This window comes from Trachurus japonicus, chromosome 1 (assembly GCF_045865225.1).
Source record: "Trachurus japonicus isolate A0001 chromosome 1, Traja_1.0".
Lineage (NCBI taxonomy): Eukaryota > Metazoa > Chordata > Actinopteri > Carangiformes > Carangidae > Trachurus > Trachurus japonicus.
Window position 1 is genome coordinate 21,681,436 of NC_140907.1, and position 25,141 is coordinate 21,706,576.

Genomic DNA, 25,141 nt, shown 5'->3' on the forward strand with positions numbered 1-25,141 from the left:
GGTTAGACAGGTGGGTTGGTTACTTCAGATGTATCTACGCACCTGACACACTGTGAAATACATGTTGAGCAGATGTTGTATGTCTTTCTTTGTCTTTGTCTTTGCTTCTTTAAAGCTTGTCACCTTTATCTCTCGCTTGCTCTCTTTGTCTCTGTCTCCACATACACACATGTACACACACACACACACAAACACACACACTTGCGCAGACCCAGAGGAAGCAATAACAATCAAATTCCACCCTCCCCAGTCATATCTGACCCACCCTCCCATCCCTCCACCACCACCACCACCTTTTACCCATCCCTCCTCTCATCTCTGTCCATCTAATTTTATGAGTGTCTGGGGACTTTGTCTGTGTGTGTGTGTGTGTGTGTTCCGTGTGTGTGTATTGCAGGATGTGGTGTGTACGACTGTGTGACAGCATGGTGTGTGTGTGTGTGTGTGTGTGTGTGTGTGTAACTCTAGCGGAAAATGGCTGCCTGTCGCATTAGTGGTTGGATGGGCTAAAAAATCACTTCTGTAATCACATTTAGACGTCAAGCCTGGTCATGTTAACCTCTTTATTTAGAGGTATGGATGGATTTTAGGATGGCTGCAGTGATGGAGGGATGAAAACAGGAGGGGAGGCGGGGACCAGATGCTTTTCCGATCACACGCATGATTAATTTCACTCTTTGTTAACTGTTTCTTTGGATCTTTAAAAGAGCATTTCCTCCAACCTAAACAAGCACATAGGAAGGACTACACTCTAATCCAAACCATAGGAGCACCCCCCGAAACAGCAACCCTACAACAACATACTGGACCTTTGTCGCTATGGTTACAATGATAAACATACGGTCAAGCTCATAAAATAGTCAAAGTTTGGTCAGGTATCGAAAAGAATGTGGTTTGGATTTAAAATAATGACTTCCTAAAGGTCATGGTTGCAAAAACAGTTGTAGTTAATGTGGAATGACTTGTATACAAGAAACAATGATGACTGTTTGTTTTTTTTTCAAATAGGAAATAAACAGTGTTTCCATCAAGTCCAGCCCCACAACGCAAACTTTGCCATGCTTCATACAATGTCACCTGCCACTTCATATTTGTTTTTTTCTAGTGTAAAAAATAAACTAATGCTTTTTTTGTTGTTGTTGTTCATTTATTTTGTTATAGGATCTGATTTCACTTTACTGTATGCCAATACATTTCATTAGATTAAAGCCAGTGTTTTAACAGCAAGTGTTGTTTATGGAAGTAAGAATAATAAAATACTAATGATTGTAATATTTTCTATTTTATTGTCATCACCAGCCTTAGATAATATACTGTATATTGAAATACTATTCATCTTAAACAACACACGATTAACAAAAAAGAAATGTTTGTAGGCTACAGTACATACATAAATGTAGTTTAAGGTGTATTAATTTTCCTAACAGTTATTTTATTCCTTGCCAATATTTGATCCACAAACACTAACAGTCTCAACCCTGTTTGAAAACAGTATGAAAGATAAATGACAAGTTACTTAATTATCATCAGCACACTGTTTTATTTTGATTGAATCCCACATAGCCCATCCTCACCAGATTTTTATTTTTAAACAGTCAACACAGAAAACCAGGTCATTCCAAAGAGCATACACAGTTATTCTCGATATTGAACTGTGTGTTATGTAGAGAAACCTATACACACTTTCTTCCCAAGAAAATAAAAATAAGGAAGAAACTAGAAAGGCATTCAGAGAGCACGGACTTCCACAAAGGCCGGTGTCAAATCAAAAACACAAAAAAGTCAGAGGAAAATAAAATGAAACTGTGCTAACTGGTCCGCATCTCCCCCAAAATGTAATAAGTTCTTCCCTGGCTCATGTTTCATCCCACCAGTTCAGAGCAAATCAGTGCAGTAGTTTTTCCACAATCCAGTTTTAAAGAAACATACCAACAAATAAACAGTTAAAGTGGTGGAGGCAAAAATTAAAGTGTGACAAGGGTGATCACGTTGATACAACCATGATGTTTATCTCTCAATAGTCTGGTGTAGCCTTCTGATCTCAGATGTGTCACAAATGACTAATAACAACAATGTATTCTACAGTAGGTAGCTGCAATAGTTAGCTTCATGGAGATTAAAGAAAAAAAAGTTTGTTGTTTGTTTTTGAGATGTAATTGTATTTGATCATTTTATAAATTAAATAGAGCCAGCTAGAAAGCTAAACAGTTCATTTTAAAAGTGTAATGTGAGTCTTACGGTCTGTAAGTGTCCAGTAAATCCTTATTCAGCCTTCAGTGTCTGTCAGGACTGAATATGTAATCAGATAAGAAACCACAATCACTGGGGATACTGCCACTTCCTTGTCCCTGTCACTCTATCTGTCACACGCGTGCGCACATGTGTGTGTGTGTGTGTGTGTGTGTGTGTGTGTGTGTGTGTGTGTGTGTGTGTGTGTGTGTGTGTGTGTTCCTCAGGCATCCACTGTCACTGCTAGAACCCAGCTGTTTGGAAACCTTTTTTGTTTGGTGAACAAGTGGGGAGGTTAGACAGTCTACCTGTTGTAGGTACTGTGTTTTTGGAGGAGCCAATTATATTTATGCTCAGTGAAACTCCGCTTTTAAACTACAGAAAAAGATTTACCGAGGCAGCTGCTGATGCGATGATTTTCATTTGGGTCGGTCATTCACTCCAAATCTGTGTGTTTTGTGTTACAGTTCAACAATTCCTAGAGTTAGTTTCTGTTGGTGGCTTCAAGAGAATACTCTATTATTTTCAACATGCATTGTACTTGATTTGTAAGAGTGGTTTGTTTGAGATGTACTAAATGTGTATTGGTCTGACCTCCACCCTGTTAGAGACAAATTTCAGAATTAATACCAATAATGGTCTCAATTTGTGAGGGAGCCAGAAAAGTTCTTTACCTCTGCCAAGGAGGTTGTATTTTCACCCTCTTCTGTGTCTGTGTCAGAAGGATTATGCAAAAATGGTCAAACTGACTTTCACTAAATTTGAAAGAATAGAGCATGGACCAGTCAGTGCCGCTCTAGTTTTTTAACGTTAATAATTAGTGGGTAATGGCCCAATTCTGTCCTGCTATTATCTGATTAATATGAGCCTACAGAAATCTGCACGCGAGGACTATGGGATGTGTGTCCCATTTACAGTTGTCCTAAAGACTGAGTCGATCCTATACTTCACTACCATAAAGGGCAGCTGGTTAGTCTACACTCTCAAATTTTTAGCACCTCAAATATGTACGGTCTTGAAGCTGTTGTCCTGAAAGATGTCTCTCATCAGAGAAGAGATCTGAGGTTTTGTTGCCACTTTTTACTGACATGATGAAGGGTGTTTTTACACGGGTAGTGTTTAGCTCGACCCAGTTGAACTTTGGGCCCTGAGTAAAGTGCAGGTGGGTCAGTGTGAACACAACTGTCGCACTCGGGTACCAAGACCGGCCTGAAGGGGTGGTCTCAGTGCAGCTAAAGTCAAACTATGGTGCGATCCATTCGTTGTGTGAAAAGCATCCGCACCAACTGCATGGTGTACGCCACAAGTTTGAGCGAAAAAGGCTCCTGTAGTTTGCTCCCGCAGATGCGCTTCATTCTCTCTATTAACTTGCTGAGAGTGGTAAATACAAACGATACAAAAGGAAATGACCAATGCTACAAATAACCCAAGTACTTGCGTTATGTGTGTCTCCATTGTTAAAGTTTAGCGTTTATTGTCTGAGTTTTAGTTGGGATTCATGTAAACCTGATATGCCTCACACCTTTTTGCGGTCAGTTGTCACGGAAATATGACACTCTGCCAGTGGTGCAGTGTTTGGACGAGATTGAAAACAAACATTACGTGGACTGTTCTAGCTGAAACAATGTATAATTTCCGCTTCTGGTGCGCACTTCTGGTCCACACTAGTTATGTGTGAAAGCACCCTAATTTATGAAATTATGACAGATTTTTTTAACCCACCGCAGCAATTTGTAGAATTTTCTGAGATAACTCATTTTGTCAAGTCGAATAAAAAGTATTTTCTTTTATTTATTTATTTTTTTAAATTGTGCTCCATAAGGAAGGCCAGCATCTAGACATAACAATACTGCACAAAACCCCTTCTCTGTCTTCTGCTCACACAAATGGCTTGGTGATTGTCTGGGTCTAATTTATCTCTAAAAATCATCCCAAGGGGTGGCATGGCTGGAGGGTTTATACCTCTGCATTATATGCTGCAGTTAGCTGCACTTTGAACAGCTGGCCTCTGGTAGCCAGGGGTGTTGTATGTTGGACTCTTGTTGGCTGGGTTTGGGGGAGTACCTGCAGGAATTTGTGATTTGAGTCAGTGAAGATTGCAGTTTCAGGGTGCTGGTGGTGAAGTGGTTCCTGTTCCTCTGTGGTTACCTCCACTCTGGCTGAGCGAGGGGCAGCAAAGTCCTGTAGCTGGCTGGCTCATCTGGCCTATGGTGCTGGGACTGGACTGTGAGCACTGGGTCTTCTGTCTGATTGAGGGTCCCGCCCTGGTGCCACCACCCGGAGCAGCTTCTCCTGCAAATGAACAAGAGGAGTGTCTCTGCTCTGTTTCATCTTTCAATTGCTGAGTCGTGTCAGACTCTGACAGCTTGTTCTCTTCAAATTCTATTATCTCCACTTGCAGGAGGGAGAGATGCTCCTGAATGTGCTGCACTGACGCTGGTGTCCTGGGTGTGTGAGGGCTGTTAAAATGGGCTGGTGGGGGGGCTGCTGGAGGCTGTGTGAACATGGGAGTTTGGATCAGTTGTTCTGGGAAGTGAAAGCTGGGCGACTGGGGGCTGGAGGGCAGGCGTGTGAGTGTTGATATAGCTGTAAGTGCTAAAGGCACAGATTTTTCACTCTGTTGAAGTCTCTCACAAACTGGTCCAGCTCAGTCTGAGACCCATGGATCATCACCGAGCCTGTGTTGTGGTGAATTTTGGTTCAGTATCTGTATGTAGTGGTGGATGGATTTGTTGCCAGTCATTTTAGGGTCATTATGTTACTCACTGAGAGCAGAGGGTCAGACATCAGCCTGCACTGAGTGTCAGGGTGGTCTCTCAGCATCTTACTTCAGTAGGTCTTCCTTCCTGCCTCACTGGTCATGTCCTCTGGGTAGTGGATTACCTGACGATCCAGACTCCATCCACTAGCTCAGCTATGTCAGCTTACAGCTTTTCAGTGGTCCTGTCCTGGTCCAGGTCTGATAGACCTGGTAACTGGCAGTTGACAGTTGGTGCTGTTCCTAGTTTGCTTGCTATATCCTTTTTCTTCTTTTTTTTACTGCCTTGGGTTTACTAGTATCGAAGAATGGCCTGAAACCTTTGTTTTCATGACTTAAAGTTTATTTCAACTAGAAAGAGCAAAATAAGGAAAATGTGTGTGATTGTGAAAAGCCCTTGCTGAAGCCATGCTGAATTAGCAGAAGAAAATGACAAAGAGAGCAAGTACAGGAGTGACATGCAACAAACATGTCTGAGGCAGGAATCAAACCCATAACTTCAAGATTGGCAACCTGACACACTAACCCTTCAGCCACAGAGCACCTGAATTACAATGATATCATGTCCGATGATAGCTGAAAGTCAAGAAATGACATGACATGCAAAGCATGACTGATGCAGGAATTGAACCCATGACCTCATGATCAGTAAACCTTTACTCTGCCACTAGGCCACAGAGAGCCTAAAGTCACGAGTTCTATACTGTGATAAATCAAAGCTGTTTGAATGCCAGCCAAAAGTCTTGTGAACATTTTATAAGTTGAATGGAGTGTGTAACTTAAAGAATGTTAAAGTAGTACAATTTGAAAGAGACTGAAGTTTTGATGACTGTTGTCATGCATTGCAATGTGATGATGTGCTGCAAACTGTGGTACGAGAGATCAATGAGTCTCTGAACGAGCTGTGACCTCCACCTGTAGCTAATTGAATGCGGGGGAGGGGAGGTGAATTCTCTAAAAAGTTGCATACAGGGTGAATAATACATTAGAAGTTTGTCTACAGTTCAGAAGTTGAATGAAGCCTGTTATCTAGATGAAAGTATGTGGGAGCAGATGAGATTGAAAGTAGGAGCAGTAGTTTCAGATTTTGAGGACTGTTCCAATGAAAAAATCTGAAAAAGTTTAATATTTGAAAAAGTATAAAGAATATCAAATTAATTAAATAAATACTTAAAACTACTTACGTTTCTTGCTAAACTATGAGTTTGTGTTTTATTGTTTCCTGGCTGCTGTCAGCTCGTTCTTTCCCTCTCTCTGATATACACATGCTGTCAGTCTCTCCAGGTCAGGATAGGCCGATAGGGACACTTTTGCTTCCCTGCTGCATTCACATGAGAGCAGAGGTCAAGTAGCAACTGTCCACTTCTTTTTGTTATCTCTGTTTCTCTTTCTTCCCCGCTGTCCTTTCCATCTATTTCCATACTTTCTATTACACTTTCTCTCTGCTGTGCCCTCAGCTTTTCCTCTGTTATTAGTGGCCTGATTTCCCACTTAATGGGAATGTGGATTTTTGCAGTTCCCAGACAAAGTATCCAACTGCACTGTTAAACCAGACAGTTGTTAAATTGATCCTTAAGACAATTTGTATTGTTTGTGTTATTTTGTTCATTAGTATTGATTTATTTGTTCCTCTGGTGTATTACAAGAGATGCTCCATTCCCTGTGCAGCTGATGTTTACACCAGTGTAATGCAGTTTTTAACTCTTTGGCCCCGTTCTTAGCCCAGGGCTAATAGCATACCAGGACTCTTGCCTTAACTTACACTGAGGTTCCACATCATCTGAAAGGATTTGACATTGATCTTAGCCCAGGGCCAGTCTAGTTCTGCTCTGAGGACAAGCTACAGCTCACTCTTGAAAGTCCAGCAGTAAAGATTTGCAGAAGTTGCTGCAGTGTGCAAAGCCGTCAAAATAAGCCTCAAGCCAACTCTTGGTCTCCACTTGGTCTGCGGTTTTAAATAAAGAAACGACCAGGCAGCTGCCATTATGGTATTTCAGTCAAGCACAGTGGCAGACTGCCTTGTTGCTAGGAGAATTCTGATTAATGTTGCAATCTGCAATTTGTGCTTGATTTGGGCTTGTGTGCAGCCTTTCACAGCTGTGCAGGCACAGACAAACTGTACAAAGAAGAGCAGGCTGCTAAAAGAAGTCAGAGTGTATCTGTAGTAGGTGACTGCTGTAACAGGATGCTGTGCCTGTTTAAAATGGGCTCTGGGATTGTTGAAATCTCCACAAGCACCAATAGCAGAGCTGTCATTCCCATATAAACTCTGAACAGCTGTATGTTAAATGACATACTTGCATAGCAAGACTGCAGTCAACGAGCCTTGACAGAAAAGCAGGAGTGCTAACTGACAAATGAGGAGCTAATATTGTTTCGGTGCCAGGAACGGCCATGGTGAGGCTGGTTAACTATGCACTGCTCAGCTTCTTTGTTTCTCAGCCTCAACTCTCAATATTTATCTGTGTGAGAGCTGATGTTGAAATAACACTGCTCCGATGATCCGCCCTAGTGAAGTGGGTTTGACGGGGCACATAATCTGTATCAGCTGCAGGTCGACTGCTCTATATGCTGACCTCTGACCTTCTTAAGGTTATGTTAAAACATAATGGAAAAGGAAATGGCCTATGATAACCTTGCTTCAAATCTCTAACTTGGTCAAGAAAGATGCAGCAGTTTTGATATAATAAAAATACATAAAATACTATAATGATGAGTATTAGGAGATTAAAAAAAAGAAATCCAGCAAAAAATGCTCTTAATTTATTAGCAATTTAGTTAAACTTAAAGTTTAATATATACATATACACACACACACACACACACACACACACACACACACACACACACACACACACACACACACACATATACATATACATATACAGTATATATACAGATTTCAATGCATTCCTATTCTTTGCAAGAACTGAGATGAAACTGTCTTAAACATAGATATATCTCAGAGTGATGAAATAAAATATCTACCGTTCACATAATCCTGTTGAAATCAGCCACTTGTGCATGATCAATTATCCATTTCACATTTTGCACATCATATCAATGACATCATGTCACAGTACTACTGTAGTCAGAGCACCTCGGTGTGGAATAAAAGAATAAACTATTCTGCTGTCTGGACCGCCACGTGTGTGTCTTAATAAAGGTACTGTATAAAGGTGCATCTCCAGAGAGAGAAAGACATTATTTCTATTCTTGATACTTAACACTCTGTAATTTTGGTCGTTACTGATGATTGTGCGTCAAGAAATGCTTGAAAGGTCAGTTCTAAGACTGCAGACAATTGTGCACTTTAAAATGTTACTATCTTCTTTGAACTGTGCATTAATATTCTCAGTGTGTTTAACTGTTTGTGGGATGAATGACATGCACAATTATCCATGTTGTGTGTGTGTGTGTGTGTGTTTACAATCGTATAAAAAGTTTAAGTTTGTGCAGACAGTGTGTCTTCAGTTGTAGCTGGGGGAGGAATGAAAAATGGGACTGGACTCGGGAGTCATGGATCATGCCCAGTCCACACATGCAACTAGAAATCATCTACCTCAGATTTGTATTTTACATGAAAGGAACTACCTTTAACAATATTGCAGTTGGTTTTGCTCAGTTACTAAACATTTGGTAACAGAAATAGCAGTGTCCTCTAATAGTAGGCACAATAACAGAGAAATGATCCATCATCACAAACAAAAGACCAGCAAACACAAATTTGGCTCCCTATGAAAACCATTAGTCTGTTAGACAAGACATTGAACATTAAATTAACATTAATAAAATAATAAATCAGTCAAAATCCAACTCAAGACGGTATTTTCTATTTTTGGTCTCCTGAAACTTTTTCACTGCTGGGATCCTACTTTTAATCGCAACCTCTTGCTTTGCTGAAAGTCAACTCATGTCTGCAACATTGTTTAGTTCACCTCAGTTTCACAAGAGCCTCAAGGTGCTGTCTATGGATACTCTGTGTTCCATTAGCAGCTTCTGGCAATGACAATCTTTGGCCTTCATCACTCCATAACACAGGTAGACCTCTCTCTTTCCCTCCGTCTCTCTTTGTCTCTCCGTACTTCACAGTTTCCAGTTGGAGACACTTAGAAAGTAATGTGGTACACTTGGATTGCCCTAACTTTGTGGAAAGTTCACAAGTTCAAGTTGGGTGGAGTGGAGGTTGGGTGTCGGGTAGATAGTCAGACCTCAGAGTGTGAATTATGAATAAGCAAGTAGATTTTTATTTATTTTTTATCTTCACTCTTTCATTTAAAAAAATGCAGACGTGTACATGTGGGGGTGCAGGATTGTGCTGGAGTGTATTGTTGTGTAATGCTGTCACCCCTGGAGGCCTATAGCCATGCACTCTAAAGAATGATATGTCCTAATGTAGATCCATGAATTATTGTATGGTAGAGGCTGTCAGCAATTTTTCGTCAACATAGTGGGCTTCATTTACCAATTATTAAGAAATTATGTATGGAACACCAGTGAGGGAGGGCACAAGCTCTACAGTAGGTCACATGTGTGACTTAAGCCTGGTACACACATAAAGATTTTCCAAATCTCAACAGATTATTTATCTGTGAGAGACCCCACACATGAAGATAAGAAATCTTTGATTGAACAGTTTTAATCGTATTGTGTGTGGTGTGCTCCGATAATTCCAAAGCACACCACACGCATAAAGATTTGTCTTATGACCATAGACTGTAAAACATATGGACGTAGCATCTGTGACGTCACCCATTGGTTTTGGGGAGTCGTTTTTGTGACTCAAATATGGCGGCCTGAACAGTGCCATGTTGGATTTATCGACCGAGAACCTGCCCACTGGCCTCGAAGCAGCGTTCTCTCACTCAACGTTTCCGCGCCCTAATTGGCGAGAATTTTAAACCTAATAATAGTAAAACAGTAGAGTTAAAAAAAAAATTAACCCCCCTCAGAGTGTGTGCGGGGATAGAAACTATTGATTGAGACCAAAAAACGTGACGACATTGGCTTTGATCATGTTTATTGAGGATGTAAAATCTGCGATTTTAACATGGGGGTTTATGGAGAATGCTCCCTTCTGACACCAGCCCCCAGTGGCAGCCGAGAGGATTGCGGTTTTTTGAACGCGGAAGTGAGCTTCACTTCTCAGACAACTGCCCCCTTGCTTATGACACACTAGAGTCTCGTCCCCCACGCCAGAAATCTTGCGTGATCAAATGTGATCAGACGTACTTTGTTGATGGTAGCCATGATGACGGTAGCCACACTGGTTTGGCTACGACTCGGGATTGTCAGCTTCCTCCACACACAAGAGGACTTTTGATTGAAATGGTCACGATTGTCGTAAACATGTTTAGTATTTATGATTGTCGGCCCTGACTGATTTCTGAGCCGATTGTCAGGAGAATTTGACTCTTAACACACCTCACACATCAGGATAATCTTGAGAGTCATAAATCGGCCGATTTTTGTCCTTTGTCCTTGTTTGCTTCCTTTCATAACAGGATTTTTCTGTATGCATGCACAGCTACAAAAAAATAACTGTGAAATATAGAAATCTGAGCAGTCTGACTGGCTTTACATAGCATCATAACAACATCCTCTGCCCCTGACCATCATATCGACTTAGGAAAAATGCCCAAGAAAACCCTTTTAACAGGGAAAAAATTGGGGGAGGGGGCTTCAGTATACACAATGATAAGAATTTGAGTGAACACCTTCATCATTACACCTTTGCATAATCCAAGCATCTTTCTGTTTTTTGTAGTTTTCAATTGATCAGTGACCTTCATATCAATCTTGTGTTTCCTTTTTTTCTTTTAGATCTTCAGATGAAATAGCCAAATTCAAGCCATCACTGGAGAAGACTCTTTCTGGTAAGTCCGCTCTCTATTGGATACGATACGACCTTAACAGTTAGTGTCTATTGGTGCCAAAATGACAAATCAACCAAATGAAAAAGAAAATCAAGGGGTAGGCTGGTTGGTAATTTCTCTGTTGTTAATTTTGGATTCCTGCACCAACAGAAACATATCTCCTGCTCTCACAGTGTCTTCTCTCGGTCCTGCTTTTACCTTTTTTTTTTTTTTTATGGCTGCAGAGCAATTCATTTGTCTTTGGGTCAGTTTAGGGCAATTCAATTTAGTTCACTTTGCCTCGCAAACATCGTCTATCAAATCTCTCTAATAATGAATGCTGAAAGACTGACAATGATTTTCACTGGTATTTTTATCTGAAAAACTAAACATGTTTACGACCTCTAATCTGTCCTCTCTCTAAAGTGTCCTGGCTGCAGTGATTGTTCCAGTACATCTAAATACCTGTTACTTTTTCTACCATTTCTCGTTTTTGAATTCTTGACTTTACATAATCAAAACAACACTGTGCTCTCACAAGCAACTGCAGGGAGCAGAGTATGGATTCTGGTAGTTTAAAAGAAACCTGGCTAATGTTGTCCAAGTATGGCAGTGTTAAATTGTGGTGTGTTGGACTTGCGTATGTGGGGGCATAAATGTTTGTTAGAGACAGAATTAGGATTTGTGAGTCACTGAAGCTTAGCTTCAGCCCTGGCTGTAGCAGTGCTTTGAAATAATATCATCACAGATGGTGCCTTCACAAATTTCAAAGTGGCAGGAAAGGTGACACGGTGACAACCCAACACCAAAGTTGTGTCTTGGATCAGTCCCAATGTTTATGATACACCCAGCCACTTTTTTGACTGTAAATAAGTGTTAGGCCTGATGAAATCATGGGGTTTTTAAATTTAAAATCATAATAATTAGCCTCAGATGTCATCTGAAAGAATGATGACAAAGTTGTCCTTTTGCATCTTTTTTTTTTTTTGAGCCATAAAAAGTGAGGAAAAAAGCATTACCTGTCCTCATCAAGACCAACTTAAGTAATATTTTCCAATTCAGGCATTGGAAAAACAATATTTGTTTCAACTATAGACTAATCAAGATCACAATTCTAAGAGTGTTAAGATTTTAAAAAGTGAATATCAAGATCATTCTAATTTGTTTTATTTTTCATTTTATTTTGTTTTATTTCATACACTATTTATTTATAATTGCCTTAGACATAGCTGTAACTGCTAAATATAAAGTTTTAAGTGTAACTGTTTTGAATGTGTTTTGTCTTGATTTTCGAGAGGAACATCCCCCAAATACATTCAACAATTACAATATTGAATTCATTTTATTATTATTTTCAACCCCTTTTTCTTGAGACAACTCACATTTAACAAATTGTATTTCTGTTTAAGTTGCAGTTCATCCAAAATGGCAAAAGTAATAATGCTTTCTCTGAGTCTGGGTCCCAGCAAAGGTCTAAATTCTTTCATTTGGGCTCACAGAGGTGAAAAAGTTAAAGAATCCCTTGAAGTACAGAAAGTTTCAGTGATGGTGCCTCAGATATGGTCTGCTGCTTTCTCTACATTCCTGTCTTCACAAACACAGAACACTGTGGCTCTCCAGCCTGTGTGTATATAATGTGTATCCTCAGTGTGTATCTGTGTGTGCACTGTGACTGAGAGTAGCAGGTCTTCAGGGGCATCCCTGTACCCAAGACTCATTTTAATATATGTAAAAGCTATGGCTCACTGGAGAGCCTGTACAATGGACTGATCGGCCTCAGGGATGTGTCAGAGACCAGTGTGCGTGTGTGTGTGTCTGTGTGTCTGAGATGAGAGAGACAGTGGCCGAGCTTTGGACATGCGTCAATGGTCCGCCTGCACACTGCAATCTCAGCCTCTGACACTTTCAACACACGCACACACGCACACACACACACACCAGTAGGCCTTGAGGTCAGATGCATTTACATACGTCTGTCCACCGTGGCTAAGCCCTGCAGTTGTACTCAGTGCTAAAAACTCAGCAACAGTCATTCTCCAACTCTGCCTCTGCTTATATGTGTTGTTTAATGGACTCTGAGCAAGACATGTGTCTCCTTCAGTCTGAGCAAACCCGTCACTCTCTTCTGACCAGTTGCTGGTATAAGTATGGAGGCTCTGACTGCAGCTGTATAGATCATGGTCAGCTATGAAGTCTCAATAAGCGAATGCTGATTAGCTAATAGATGTGAGTGATGTTTCTTTTTACAATTTGTGCTGGGTAAAATCAGTTGTGGTGGGAAACACAAAAAGCCAGCTTAGCTACTGTATGACTTCTGCAGGAATATATTTTTTGTCCCTCCATGTGCTCCAAAGTATGCATCATCCCTTTTTTTTCTTCTCAGATATGATTTTTGGGGTATTTTGCTCTTATGGGGCAAACAGGAAAGAGAGAGAGAGGGTGACATTCAGCACAGTGATGGGTCAGACTTAAACCCATGGCCGCTGCACTAAGTTCTAGGTCAATGTGGTACGTGATCTACCAGGTGAGTCGATAAGGTGCTCTCCATCAGTTAAAACTACAACTTAAAACAAGTAAAATAAACAACTACTTACTGACCAAGGATCATGATACTTTAAAAAAAAAAAAAAAACATATTACAGTACTTTATCCTGAACATGTGATTTTGGTCTGAAAGTTCATATTTCAAAATGACAAATGACAACACCAGTTCACTATTCTATGATTTTTATTATTAATAATGGTAATGAGAACAACACATATAGTAGGACAACCATAGATCACACAAAATTATGTGAAAGAAGACACAATTTAGTTTATTTTCCTTAAACAATGTGACAGAGGACATAATTAAGCTGTTAGGGAACCTTCCTCTCCCCCAGCTATTACTCAGTCATGTAAGTAGCAGATAAACAACTGCTGGGGTATAAAATTATGACCTGTCAATAGAACAGTAACATTGGCAGGCGAGACAGGCGAGAGATACTGACAGGGTAATGATAAATGAGGAGAAAAAGGAGAAAACAAAGGCAGAAAATAGCAGCAAAAACTAAGAAGCACTTAGTGCACTGACAGCTATGCTTGGCTGGTTGGAATTGACACAGGCATGCAGAACACACACAGATAAAAATGGATGAATGTATGCAAGGCATTGTACACTGATGTATGCATTTGCAGCTTCCCTCATGCATGTATGGTTTAAAGATCACCATACTTCCTTTCGTTGTACCTGCACTGCAACTCTGAATCCTTCCTCCAACATACCAAACATATGGAGTCCCTCAAAACCAGGGGACATGTCAGACATTATAAAATGTCTGTCTCACGCCCTACAGTATAAAAGCCAGTGTCACTCCACCTCCTTGGGAACTTTCTAAGAAGCCCCCTTGTAATGCTGCACTGGGGTCAGCCAGAGGTTAAAACACTCATGAATATTTTACCTGCCCAACCAGTGGAAGGAAAAAAAGAAGCACTATGCTTGTCTGGTGTGCTGTGTGCACAAAAAGGCAGTGGGGGAGAAAGAGTGAGGCACGTCACACTGCACATTTCTATTCACAGAAAATGACTAAACTGTAAATACAATGATTAAAAGGCTGCTACAGCAAGTTAGGTTTGCATATCCATTAAATATGAGAATACACACAAGATTGTTTTAAAAAAGACTCATAAAACAGATAGAGAAGTCAAAGGTGAATAGAAAGTTATATACCTCATCAGATGGCACTTATATGTAAAAATTTGAAGCAGCACTTGTCAGGGCAATTTATTAATACAGTGTACTCAGTTCATACCGATGAGAATTATTGTGGAGGACACACAAGCTTTACACTCCATAACAGAGTTTTTTGGAGCATCTTTTCAATCAATTGCCCTTGCCCAAATCCTTCATTTAATTGATACATTAAGTCTGTATTTCTTTTTAATTCAACTTTCTTAATTTTAAATAATATCTAAAAGGGCAGGGCAAAGAATTAAAGATGATCCACATATACTCATCCTCCTGTGTGACAAGGGAAACTATTTTCCAGTTATTGCAAAGGGCAATGTTTGTTTGTTTTACTTTTTAATAATAATAATAATAATAATAATAATAATAATAATAATAATAATATAATTTGACTTTTCCACAAACCCAACTGCACATGTATTGTATGATGGTGTCATAATTAAGTTGTAGACTTAAGGCTAATAAGTTTAAAGATTAATTAATGAGTAGCAGAGCTATACTGCAGCTACTGTGATGACATCATTATTTAAAGTCACTGCTTTAAATGGTAACACTACAGTACACCATTAGCTTAATACATGAAGCCATCCAATTCACATTCTCCTTATTTCACTTCCTCCACCTTTGCTCATTTATTTGGTCTTCTGGGTTTGATTTTCTCACTCTTTAGCTCATTAATGCAACACTGTTCACACTTAGTTCTTGTAATATTGTAGCAAATACACTGTCAGTCTTACTCTGACACACGAAACCACCACGTTGCAAGTAAGATGGAGGATTTCAAATGAGCCCCTTTGAACTACATCAGCTTAATAGATATAGTGTAACTTTATTGAAAACAAAACTATGCATGATTCACACAAGTTGACAATCATTAATCTAATGGTGCTGCTGACGGGCAAATGATGAGTAGTTATGTAAATAATATGCAATGTGTTGGTTCTTGTGAACAATTTGCATCATACATGAAAAGTGCTGCTGTTTTGAAAGCCTTACCTGACTCACAAAGAGCCTTTTAATGAGCTGATCTGAATTAGCCTCAAACATCTATCACTTAGTACATGAACAACTTGAATACTGTATGTGATTTATTACATTACATACAATTTACGTTAAAGCAGAAGTAAGCGATCCGGTCGTTTTGGCTAACTTCCTGTCAGCCGATGGAGTTAGCAGTCCCCGCCCTCGTCCCTACGTCACCACATTCACGCGCATCCCTTGGCTGCACACACAGAGAGGACTGCCCCGTTCTCTCTCCTCATTGGATAAAGGTTGTAGGATACAAGGAAAGTTTTCTCCTCGGCTTACAGCAGAGCAGAGTGACTGACAGACCCGTGTTTCGGACCAAACACTCTATAAGTGATTGCTGTCGGAAGATATAACTATTTAAGACTTATATTAACACAAACATTCCGCTTACTTCTGCTTTAATAGACTGAATAGACACTTTTTTTTTAATGGGAGCCAAATTTATCAAACTGGCGTTACTGGTTGTTGAGGGATCTTACTAATTTGATCAATAAGGGTTTATTGCTTCTCAAAACCAGATTTAACTGGAATACTGATCAAAACCCCAAAAATGAAAATGCAAAAGCAACCCCACCCCCCCAAAAAAAACATTAACATCCATGTAGTTTTATGCATTAATTTTTATTAGGATGATACCTGTCTTATTGGATGTCTTTTTACATGAACACTAAAACACATCAAAATCTTGTATTTATCATCTGTCACAGGGTTTCACAACACTGTACCTGCACACTCAAATTTCAGTCAATCACTTTCCCTCTTAACTGTTAAACATCACTAAAAAAGTGACGTCACTAAATAAGTGGCATTGAAAAAGAAGTGTATTACAGACACACTTATACAGTATCTTATATATTCATATACACATACTATTAAAATGAACCACTATTAACTCATTGAGTGCCGCGCTCCTTTCCAAAGTTTTAGTCAAGTGTACCGGCAAATTAGACCATATTTGACTTTTTATTTTAGAGCCATAGTGTATTCTATATTATTGCCACCAACACATACTGTAGCTCATTTGAAAGGTTTAACTTTATCCTTCAAATGGCCACAAACCGTTTGTTTCTACGTGCCTCCGTTCCTGAGAAAAGTCAAGCTAAACATGGCTGGGTTTCACCAAAATCCCTCCTTTTTTTCTAGAAAAGGAGATAGAGCGTCTTTTATGAAAGGTGCTCTGTTTGTGTCTGTCGCTCTTCAGACACTCGCATTTCTGGATCAAAGGGCTCGTATAAGATAAATATACACAACAATTGTTGTTCTATTCACAAAACCACCATCGGGGGCGGGGGGGGCGCCACTAAACAGCAATAACACAGACGCACCGTGCCGTGTCACAGCCTCTCGCCGCGGAACGTGAGGCTCTGCCGGCCACAGCGGCTCGCGAACACCGGTCCCGCCGGTGGTCGCGGTCCGTCTGTGGTACGGGTCGGTGGTGCCGGTCTGCTTTGGTCCAGAGACCATCAGATTTTACCGCGGGAGGACTTTGGGGAGGACACGGTGTTGCTCCAGATGAAGACCGGGCGGGACAGTGGGCTGAGAGCTTCCTGGTTCAGCTCCCAGCTGCTGCAGCCTCGCGGGTGAGAGCAGAGCAGCAGCGGAGCAGCTGCTGCATCCACATGCAGAACTCCGTTTGCAGAAGCTGAGTTATGATAAAAACTTCCAGATCATGAGCTGTCATGTGACTTTGATCGTCATCTATTTCAGTTCTCCTCGTCGTAGAGTCCCCAAATTTACATATAATGTGTATTAAAGTGTCTATTTTCATAATTTAAAAAAAAAGCAAAAAACGAAAAATTTCGTTTTTGGCACTCAACGCATGGGAACGAAAAACGAGAAATTACGTGGTTGGCACTCAATGAGTTAAGCTCTGACAAGTTTTAATTTATCTAATTTGGGAGCTCCATAAAAATGTTGCTAGATGGGAAAGGGGTAGAATCAGAGGTGGATTAGGATTAAAATTTAAGATCAAGGCTGTAGCTGGGTTAGGGGAATTGCAAATGAAACGTGCAGCCTTCACAAGTCTCTCTCTCTCTCTCTCTCTCTCTCTCTCTCTCTCTCTCTCTCTCTCTCTCTGTGTGTGTGTGTGTGTGTGTGTGTGTGTGTGTGTGTGTGTGTGTGTAAAGCACTTGCCCTCACAAGTGCTGGGGCAGCTCCAGTGAGTCACAGTGCCATGTATACTTCTCTCATCCAACATTTACAAGCCTTCTGCTCGCTCGCTGTATCTCTGCTGCCAACACATTACCCATGCTCCGCTGCTTTCCCTTCTTCCCATCTCCTGTTTGTCTTCGCTCATCACCACTTCACTGTCATTGTGTTTGCTTACTCCTCATTTTACTTTGTTTTTCTCTCTCTTACACTGTTTTTTTTTGTATTTCCTTCTCTGGACATTTTTCCTTTTACCTTTTTTTTTTATATAAATAATGTCTCTCCTGTGTCCTCTACTTTGCTGTTTTGTCTTGTCACCTTTTTTTGAACCCTCCTCTCTTTCCTCTCTTCATCTATTATTTCCTCTGCTCTCTTTTCTGCTGTTGCTCATTTTCAACATTAAAACTGAACTTGAGATATCATTGGTATTTCAAGGTGGTGTTTGTTGCAGGGCTATTGCATTAGATTGCACTGCATTATGCAGGTGTTGGTTCTACTGTGTCCACCTCCCTAAAGCTACCACTATTTTTTTTCCAAATCTCAACAAAAAAGCTCACCATGATTAAAAAAAGAGATATCTTATATTTTTCTTTTGGCCAAAGTATGATTTAGGCCTGCTGTTGTTTGTGTTTGAAAAACAATATCACATGAAAGAAAAATAAAATGGTGCTTGATTATTACTTATGCTTGTTTAAAGGAGTAGTTGTCAAATACAATGAGTAAATACAAGCAGAATCACCAGTGTTGACATGATGCAAATGCCACAGTGCTTACTGTCAGATGTCCAAATTTGCTGAGAAAGTGTAGCCGAGCTGAGGGTTGATTTTAGGGTTAGTTGGTTATAATATCTTCTTTTTTATCGACAACATCTGGTGCAGAGTGATAGCAATTCTTAAGACTACTCATCAGTGCTTTTCACAAAGTAATGTTCCTTGTCACTAATTTATTGAAGTATTTTCCCAATTGAAAAATCTCCTGCCTCTCTGTTTATGGCCACACAACTGTAGTGAAGGAGATGTAAATGTTCTGGACATTCACTGGCCTTAATTCTTACTATTTCATCTGATTCATATCTTCCGATTAATATATTCATGCACTTTTTCCTAAAGCCTCTGGATTTTATCTTTCACCTAATTTACAGGACTCCATCTTTATCTCAGGATGCTAATAACTTTACTGTGAAGATGGTTGTCGACAATGTTTTTGTTCATTTTCATTATTTTTCATCAGAACACATGGTCTCCATCTTTAACACCTGTGCTAAATTATTAATTTTTCCTCTTGTAAGATGACGAGAGTCTTGTCTTGTTACAACTCAAAACAGCTGTGTGTCTGGTTATCTGGACACATTGCTGTTTGAGTTTCTGTTAGACATCTTTTTTTGTCATATAAAGTCCAATCAACAGGACAAGCCAAAGATGAAACATTTCAGGTCATCTACCGACGATACATTTGTTGTTTTTAGTGGTTCTAAAAACCCAAAGCTGTCCTAAACAGGAGGATTGGCTCTGTTATCATCCACATGTATGTATGTCTGCATAAATCATCCACTCACCGCCAACCTGAATTTATTATAATAATTTAGAGGCCTGCACCCAGTCACTCATTACTGTAGCTGTTAATGGCATATTAGACTTGGTGATATACAGTAGTAACATGTCACAAGTAACAGTGATCATTTTTGGTCAAATTAAAATGGCAACAGGTCTTTCCACACTACTGCTTCTTCCTGAACACAGCTGTCACACATACACACACACACACACACGCTGTTAGCAGCAAAGACGTCATCGAGTGAAATGGTTACAGAACAAACAAGGACAACAATAATGATACAACATATTGTTTTGTAACTGTTTTGTATTTCGGTGTAATGTGATATCTGTGGGTAGAAACATTTACAGTAATCTAAATGTGGGCTTGTTTCAGTATAATTGTAGAACATTGGTTAAAAACTCATGAAGTCATACTGTGTTTGTCATGCCGAGTCATTCAGGGTAATGAGAAAGTGTGCACTAGCAAACAAAAAAGGCTTTTTGAACAATGGTTAGGGGTAAAGTGTTTTGTTTTTCTTTTGAAAAAAAGAGACTGGTTTCTCCATCTCAGTGGTTAAGTGAAGAGGAACATTGTTTATATTCTAATGCAAGAAACACATAGCAACCTCATATACAGTACAGATGACAAATACAACAGATATCACTTCACAGCACCTCACAAACGAGCTGATATTTTGATATGTTTGTGTGTGTGTGTGCGTGTGCATGCGCATGCGTGCGTGTGTGTTTTCCACATTCAGTAGTAGTTTTTCACTGACGATGATGATGCATTGTATATAGGTAGGTGCAGTAGTGGGGATCTTGACCTGTCAGACCGTGGACGCTGAATAAAAAACTTGGAGGCCCATGGAGGCAGTAAAGGTGGATGAGGCCTTTCAGTGACTTTGTTAAGCCCTCAGTCAGACATTCAATTCAGAGTACACAGGTTTTGGTAAAGTTTCACCAGTCGTTTTAGATTCAAATCGTGTTGCTGGAAATTGGAAGGCTGAATCCTCCAGTCAAGGTGTTTTTTTTCAAGGCTGGGTGTTGTGGCTCTAATAACCTGGGTTTTTCGAGGAACTTTCCCTCTCAAAGGGGATTTATGGGAGTCCATTTAGAAAAACACTCCAAGCAACCTTTGCCATAGTCACTTTGTCTTCAGATGGAGATGACATATGAGGTTTCAAAAGGAATTAGGCCACATTCAAGGATAATCCAAGTGCAATTTCAAGGTGAAATGTGGCGTTAAAAGGAAACATTCATGCATTTCATAGCTCTCACCTAACCCCAACCCCCTCTGTAGAGGTAAAAGTATGGTTGGAAAAAGCAAAAAGACATTTATAAAGTTCCCATTGATCATAGTAATAGTCATAGCATCACCAATATCCTTTTAATTTTTAAATCTTGTCAAATGAGAAATACCCCTGAATAAATTGTCATTTTAATAAATAATAATTCTATAGCCAGTTATATTTAGTAAAAGCAGCCATGATATTATTTTTCTCAAATGTCCAAACAATGTATTAAAATGGTCACAAACATCATACACGGCCCACATTATACAATATAATGTATATTGTCGAGATCGCTTTCCATGTGGTGCCTCTTAACTGCTATAACTGTCCGGTGGGCTCATGAATAGTTTGACTGACTATGGTCCGTGGTTCAAGTCCCAGTTTAATTTAGTCAACTAAAGTTCATGCATGAAGTGAAAGGATTCGTTTTATCCACCAACCTATTCAAACGTATTCGTTGCACTTTGTGCTTGGGTAACTACAATCACTGTTTGCAGATGCAGGTGCTTTGTGCCTCCAAATTTGAAAAAGTCAACGTGAATAGCATTTAATTCAGATGAATGAAATTGTCTACCAACGTTTTTTCCTTATTCTTTGTTGCATTTTTGTGTGTTTCTAGCAGAAATTGTCACAAATGCAGAGAGCATAGTGGTAATTCAGGTTCTTTTCAATTGGCTTAATGACGAACTTCTTTGCTTTTGATATCATAATGTATTCTGAGATGCTCATTTTTATTTTTCTAGAAGAAGCTTGTGGCTTACCATGGTGTGACCAAAGCTACTTGCACAGCATTTTTTACCAAAACACTTTATGATTAGGAAAAAGTTTCTTCACCCAACCTACATACAGTATTAGCATGATGGGCTGTGCACAATTAATGTCATATTCCCAAGACATGGTTACTGGCTATAACAATCAGATTTTTTACTGAAGATAAATGTTTGTAAATCATGTCCAAAAATTAGATCAATCTGTAGATTTATGTATCATTCAGTATGGACAGCAGCAATTCTGAAATTGCTTTTTAGTTGAGTTGTTGTTCACTATGTGATTTGAGGAAATGTTACCAAAACTCTTACCAAAGACAAACCATGGCGGATACTGCAGTTGCAAAACTCTTAATACATCAGGGAAAATAATGTTACACAATTGAACACATTATTTGACAGACTTCAGGCTGATGATTTTCTTTCTTTCTGTCAGCTCCTCACTAACGTTCACTGCTCGATCCAGCCATAACAGCCTGTAAATAAAAGGAATGAAAAGGTTAAAGCTAAGATTGAAGGGTTAATTGGGCTATCAATCCTCTGAAGGTGTGAAGGTGTGTGCTTTTGCTCTGTCTGTGCTTTGGATACAACTGACCTACTTTCTGAAAAAGCATTTTACAGGCCCATGAACTGCCTACCAAGAAACCTTAGGTCTTGCCATGCTCTGACACATAGAATACCCTCTTTGCAGAGAATAATAATTAGACCTCCCAACACTTTAAATTTGATCTAATGCCATTCTCAGGCTAGTTACTTAGAAACGTAAGCCATCACCTTAAGTGACCACTGGCTGCAAGCTTAGTCCCAGTTGGGTTTGCTTCAATGTAAGGGATTCAACTTCTAAGATCTAATGTTTTATTCAAAAAGAATGATAAATGATTGATCCCCCAAATTTGCATAAATGTAATTGTTTACCTTAAAATAGCACAGTATCTGAAAAGTTTCGTCTTCACTTTCAGTGTTTTCACTTTCCAGGTTTTAAGTGAGATTATTGGATTTTGTTTTATATATGTGTAAATTCTAAGTGGCCTGTTGAAGTCCACTGTGGCCAGCCCTCATGCTAGGAAGAATAGCAGAGCGGGATGGAGAGGCCAAGGCTCAAACTGACTGAGAACAAGGCAGAGAGTTATTAGGATTTTGTTTGTCTAAAGATATGCCGACACACACTGTGATAAGCTAAGTAAAGGCCACGGTACGAGACAGCCAATAACCTGAGAAAGACCAAATATTTAGTGGTGAATATAATCTTGAACTGCTGAAATATTGAGCAAGGTTTTACATGGCTGCCAATGAATATTTGAAGTAGGGTTACTGCTGTTGTAGAGGCTCATATAAGATTCAATATTTAAAAGTGATCAGTCTCAATATATATTCGTATGTATACTTATATATACATACATTTATTGAGGTAAGCAATATATAATTTTGGCATTTAGGATCCATCAATATGATTTGTGTTCACTGATGTTGATAGTGTCCTTGGACATCATGGAAGCTGTGGGGATTATGCTCTCATCTCCTTTTATTTTGTCAAATTAGAATTTAAAGTAAGTTAAAAAAAAAAAAAGAAGAAGAAGAAGAAGAAGAAGAAGTTTGGAGACCCCAACTTTAGATGGAGAAACTGTTGAAGTTAGGTTGTTAGAAGTCAGTCAATTTGGACAATGCATCTGTGCCAGTTGATGGGGCGAAATCATTGTGTTATTTAACTGGATACTGTGCTGAATACAAACCTGGTTGCTCTTTTTTTCCCCCATCAATAAATGATTATACACAGTTTTATAATTTGGGAGGGGGGCTTTATGCCTTTAATTGATAGGACAGCTGTAGAGAGACAGGAAATGGGGAGACAGAGAGAAGGTGAACAACATGCAGCAAAGGGCCACCAGTGGAATGTGCATAATGGAGCGCCTGCTCTACCCACTGAGCTACGATGCCCCAAGTTTGGACTTTTTTGTACACCCATCTTTACAAGCATTGTGAAATTCTTGTATACTGGTGGTATGCCACTTCCCTTTTAGCTTTTGTGATGTGTGCTTTATTGTGAAGCTACCCCACTTTTTCAGCAGGGCTGCAGCTTCATCAATGAAACCATCAAACTATGTGTTAAGTCAAGATAGCAGTTGTCCATTGTAGGGATGGGCATTTGAAGAAATCTTTTTGATCGATCATCAGGAAAATTAACGATCAATTATCGATTAATCGTTAATATTCATATTCATATTCATAATTAAAAACAAAATGCGTGCGGCTATGGCGTGTGCCAGTAATCCAGGGCAGTCCCCGTGAAGGAAGAAGGTCAGACAACAACGTACACGGACGTCTGTGTGCTTGTGCTTCACTTGTAGGGACAGTGCCAGTGCCGGCATTTACAGTAAAAAACAAAACAAAAACAAAGATTGTTGTGCTGCCTGGTTCGACTGCAACTGAGCTGTCAGAGCAGCTCTGCTGTCCCTCTCTCTTCAGCCTTGTGTTTGGCTGCACTTGTAAAAAAAAAAAAAAAAAAGAAAAATCGCAAGCACTTTCAAAATGTGAAAGCGTGTGTTTTATTATTATTTCTGTAGCCAACACATGGCGGAGCGGCGCTCTGATCACAGGAGCACAGAAAAGAGAAACAAACTCTGCAGGATATTTACCTTAAGTTTCATTTTAACCGTCGTTAAACAGCTTCGGACTAATTGTGATGTTAGATAAATGACTTGTAGCTTGTAACTTACAGAGAGAGTGGAGGCTCCTTCCACACCGCTGCTGAAAACCAAACCTGCTGATCAGAGCGGGCGGAGCCGCGGTGTCACAGCTCTCGTCTCTGTTGCACCAAGTCCGCGACAGAGGCGCGCCCCGTCGTATTTATTTAATTATTTCACTCTTAAACCGTGTAATAATAGTAATAGGCCTGTATAATAATAATTATATAGAGTTTATTGGTTGTTTTGAAAAAATAAAACTGGGGTTTATTTCTCCATGACAACTTCTGCCCTCTACATGATCCCTTATAATAAATCAATAACATTTTTCCGTGATCGTTAAAATTCTTAACGGTCAATAATCGATCATCGATTAATCATGCCCATCCCTAGTCCAGTATGGCAGAGGACTGAACACTAACAGATTTTTTTTTTTTTTAAGTTAGCATATTTTATCTGGTATGCTGTTGGTTAGCCTTAGACTTAAACTTGCTTTACTGACAAAGTTTCGGTTTGACAGGATTGGTTGCTTGGGTTTGTGATGCATGAAACCTTGGCTGTCTGAACCTGTTTTTTGAAGTATGTCATCAGTTAAATCATCAAATGGATGTTAACAAGGTAAAAAACTTAATTTTCATCGAAGGGGATCATTGACTGTTTCGTTTCTATGTCATATGTCAGAACAAGCTCAGGGGTGTAATTAAAACAGTGAGTGGATTCATTTACATGTCAAGAGAAGCTAATTAAGTCTAACAGTCAATTAAATGCAAAACTCAGGCTGCTGCTGTAACATCTACTGAATGTTGGAATTTCCCATTATAATGACTTTATCTCTTTATGTTTAAAGAGTCTGAGAATTCAAATACAAATCATTCATAGATCAGTGTGATGACCAGTTATTAGATCATTGGCTAATAGCCATATAGATGAGATTGATCTAATGTTTAAAAATTCCCATTTAATTGCCTTTTGTGTTAATTTATATTTGTGTTGTAGATACTTTTCTATTTACTTTTGATTGAATCAATTTACATAGGTGGTAATTTGCATTGTGTAAAATCGATTTTGATTAATAACCATATAAGGGTTATTATGTTACACATATTCTTTGTGTCCA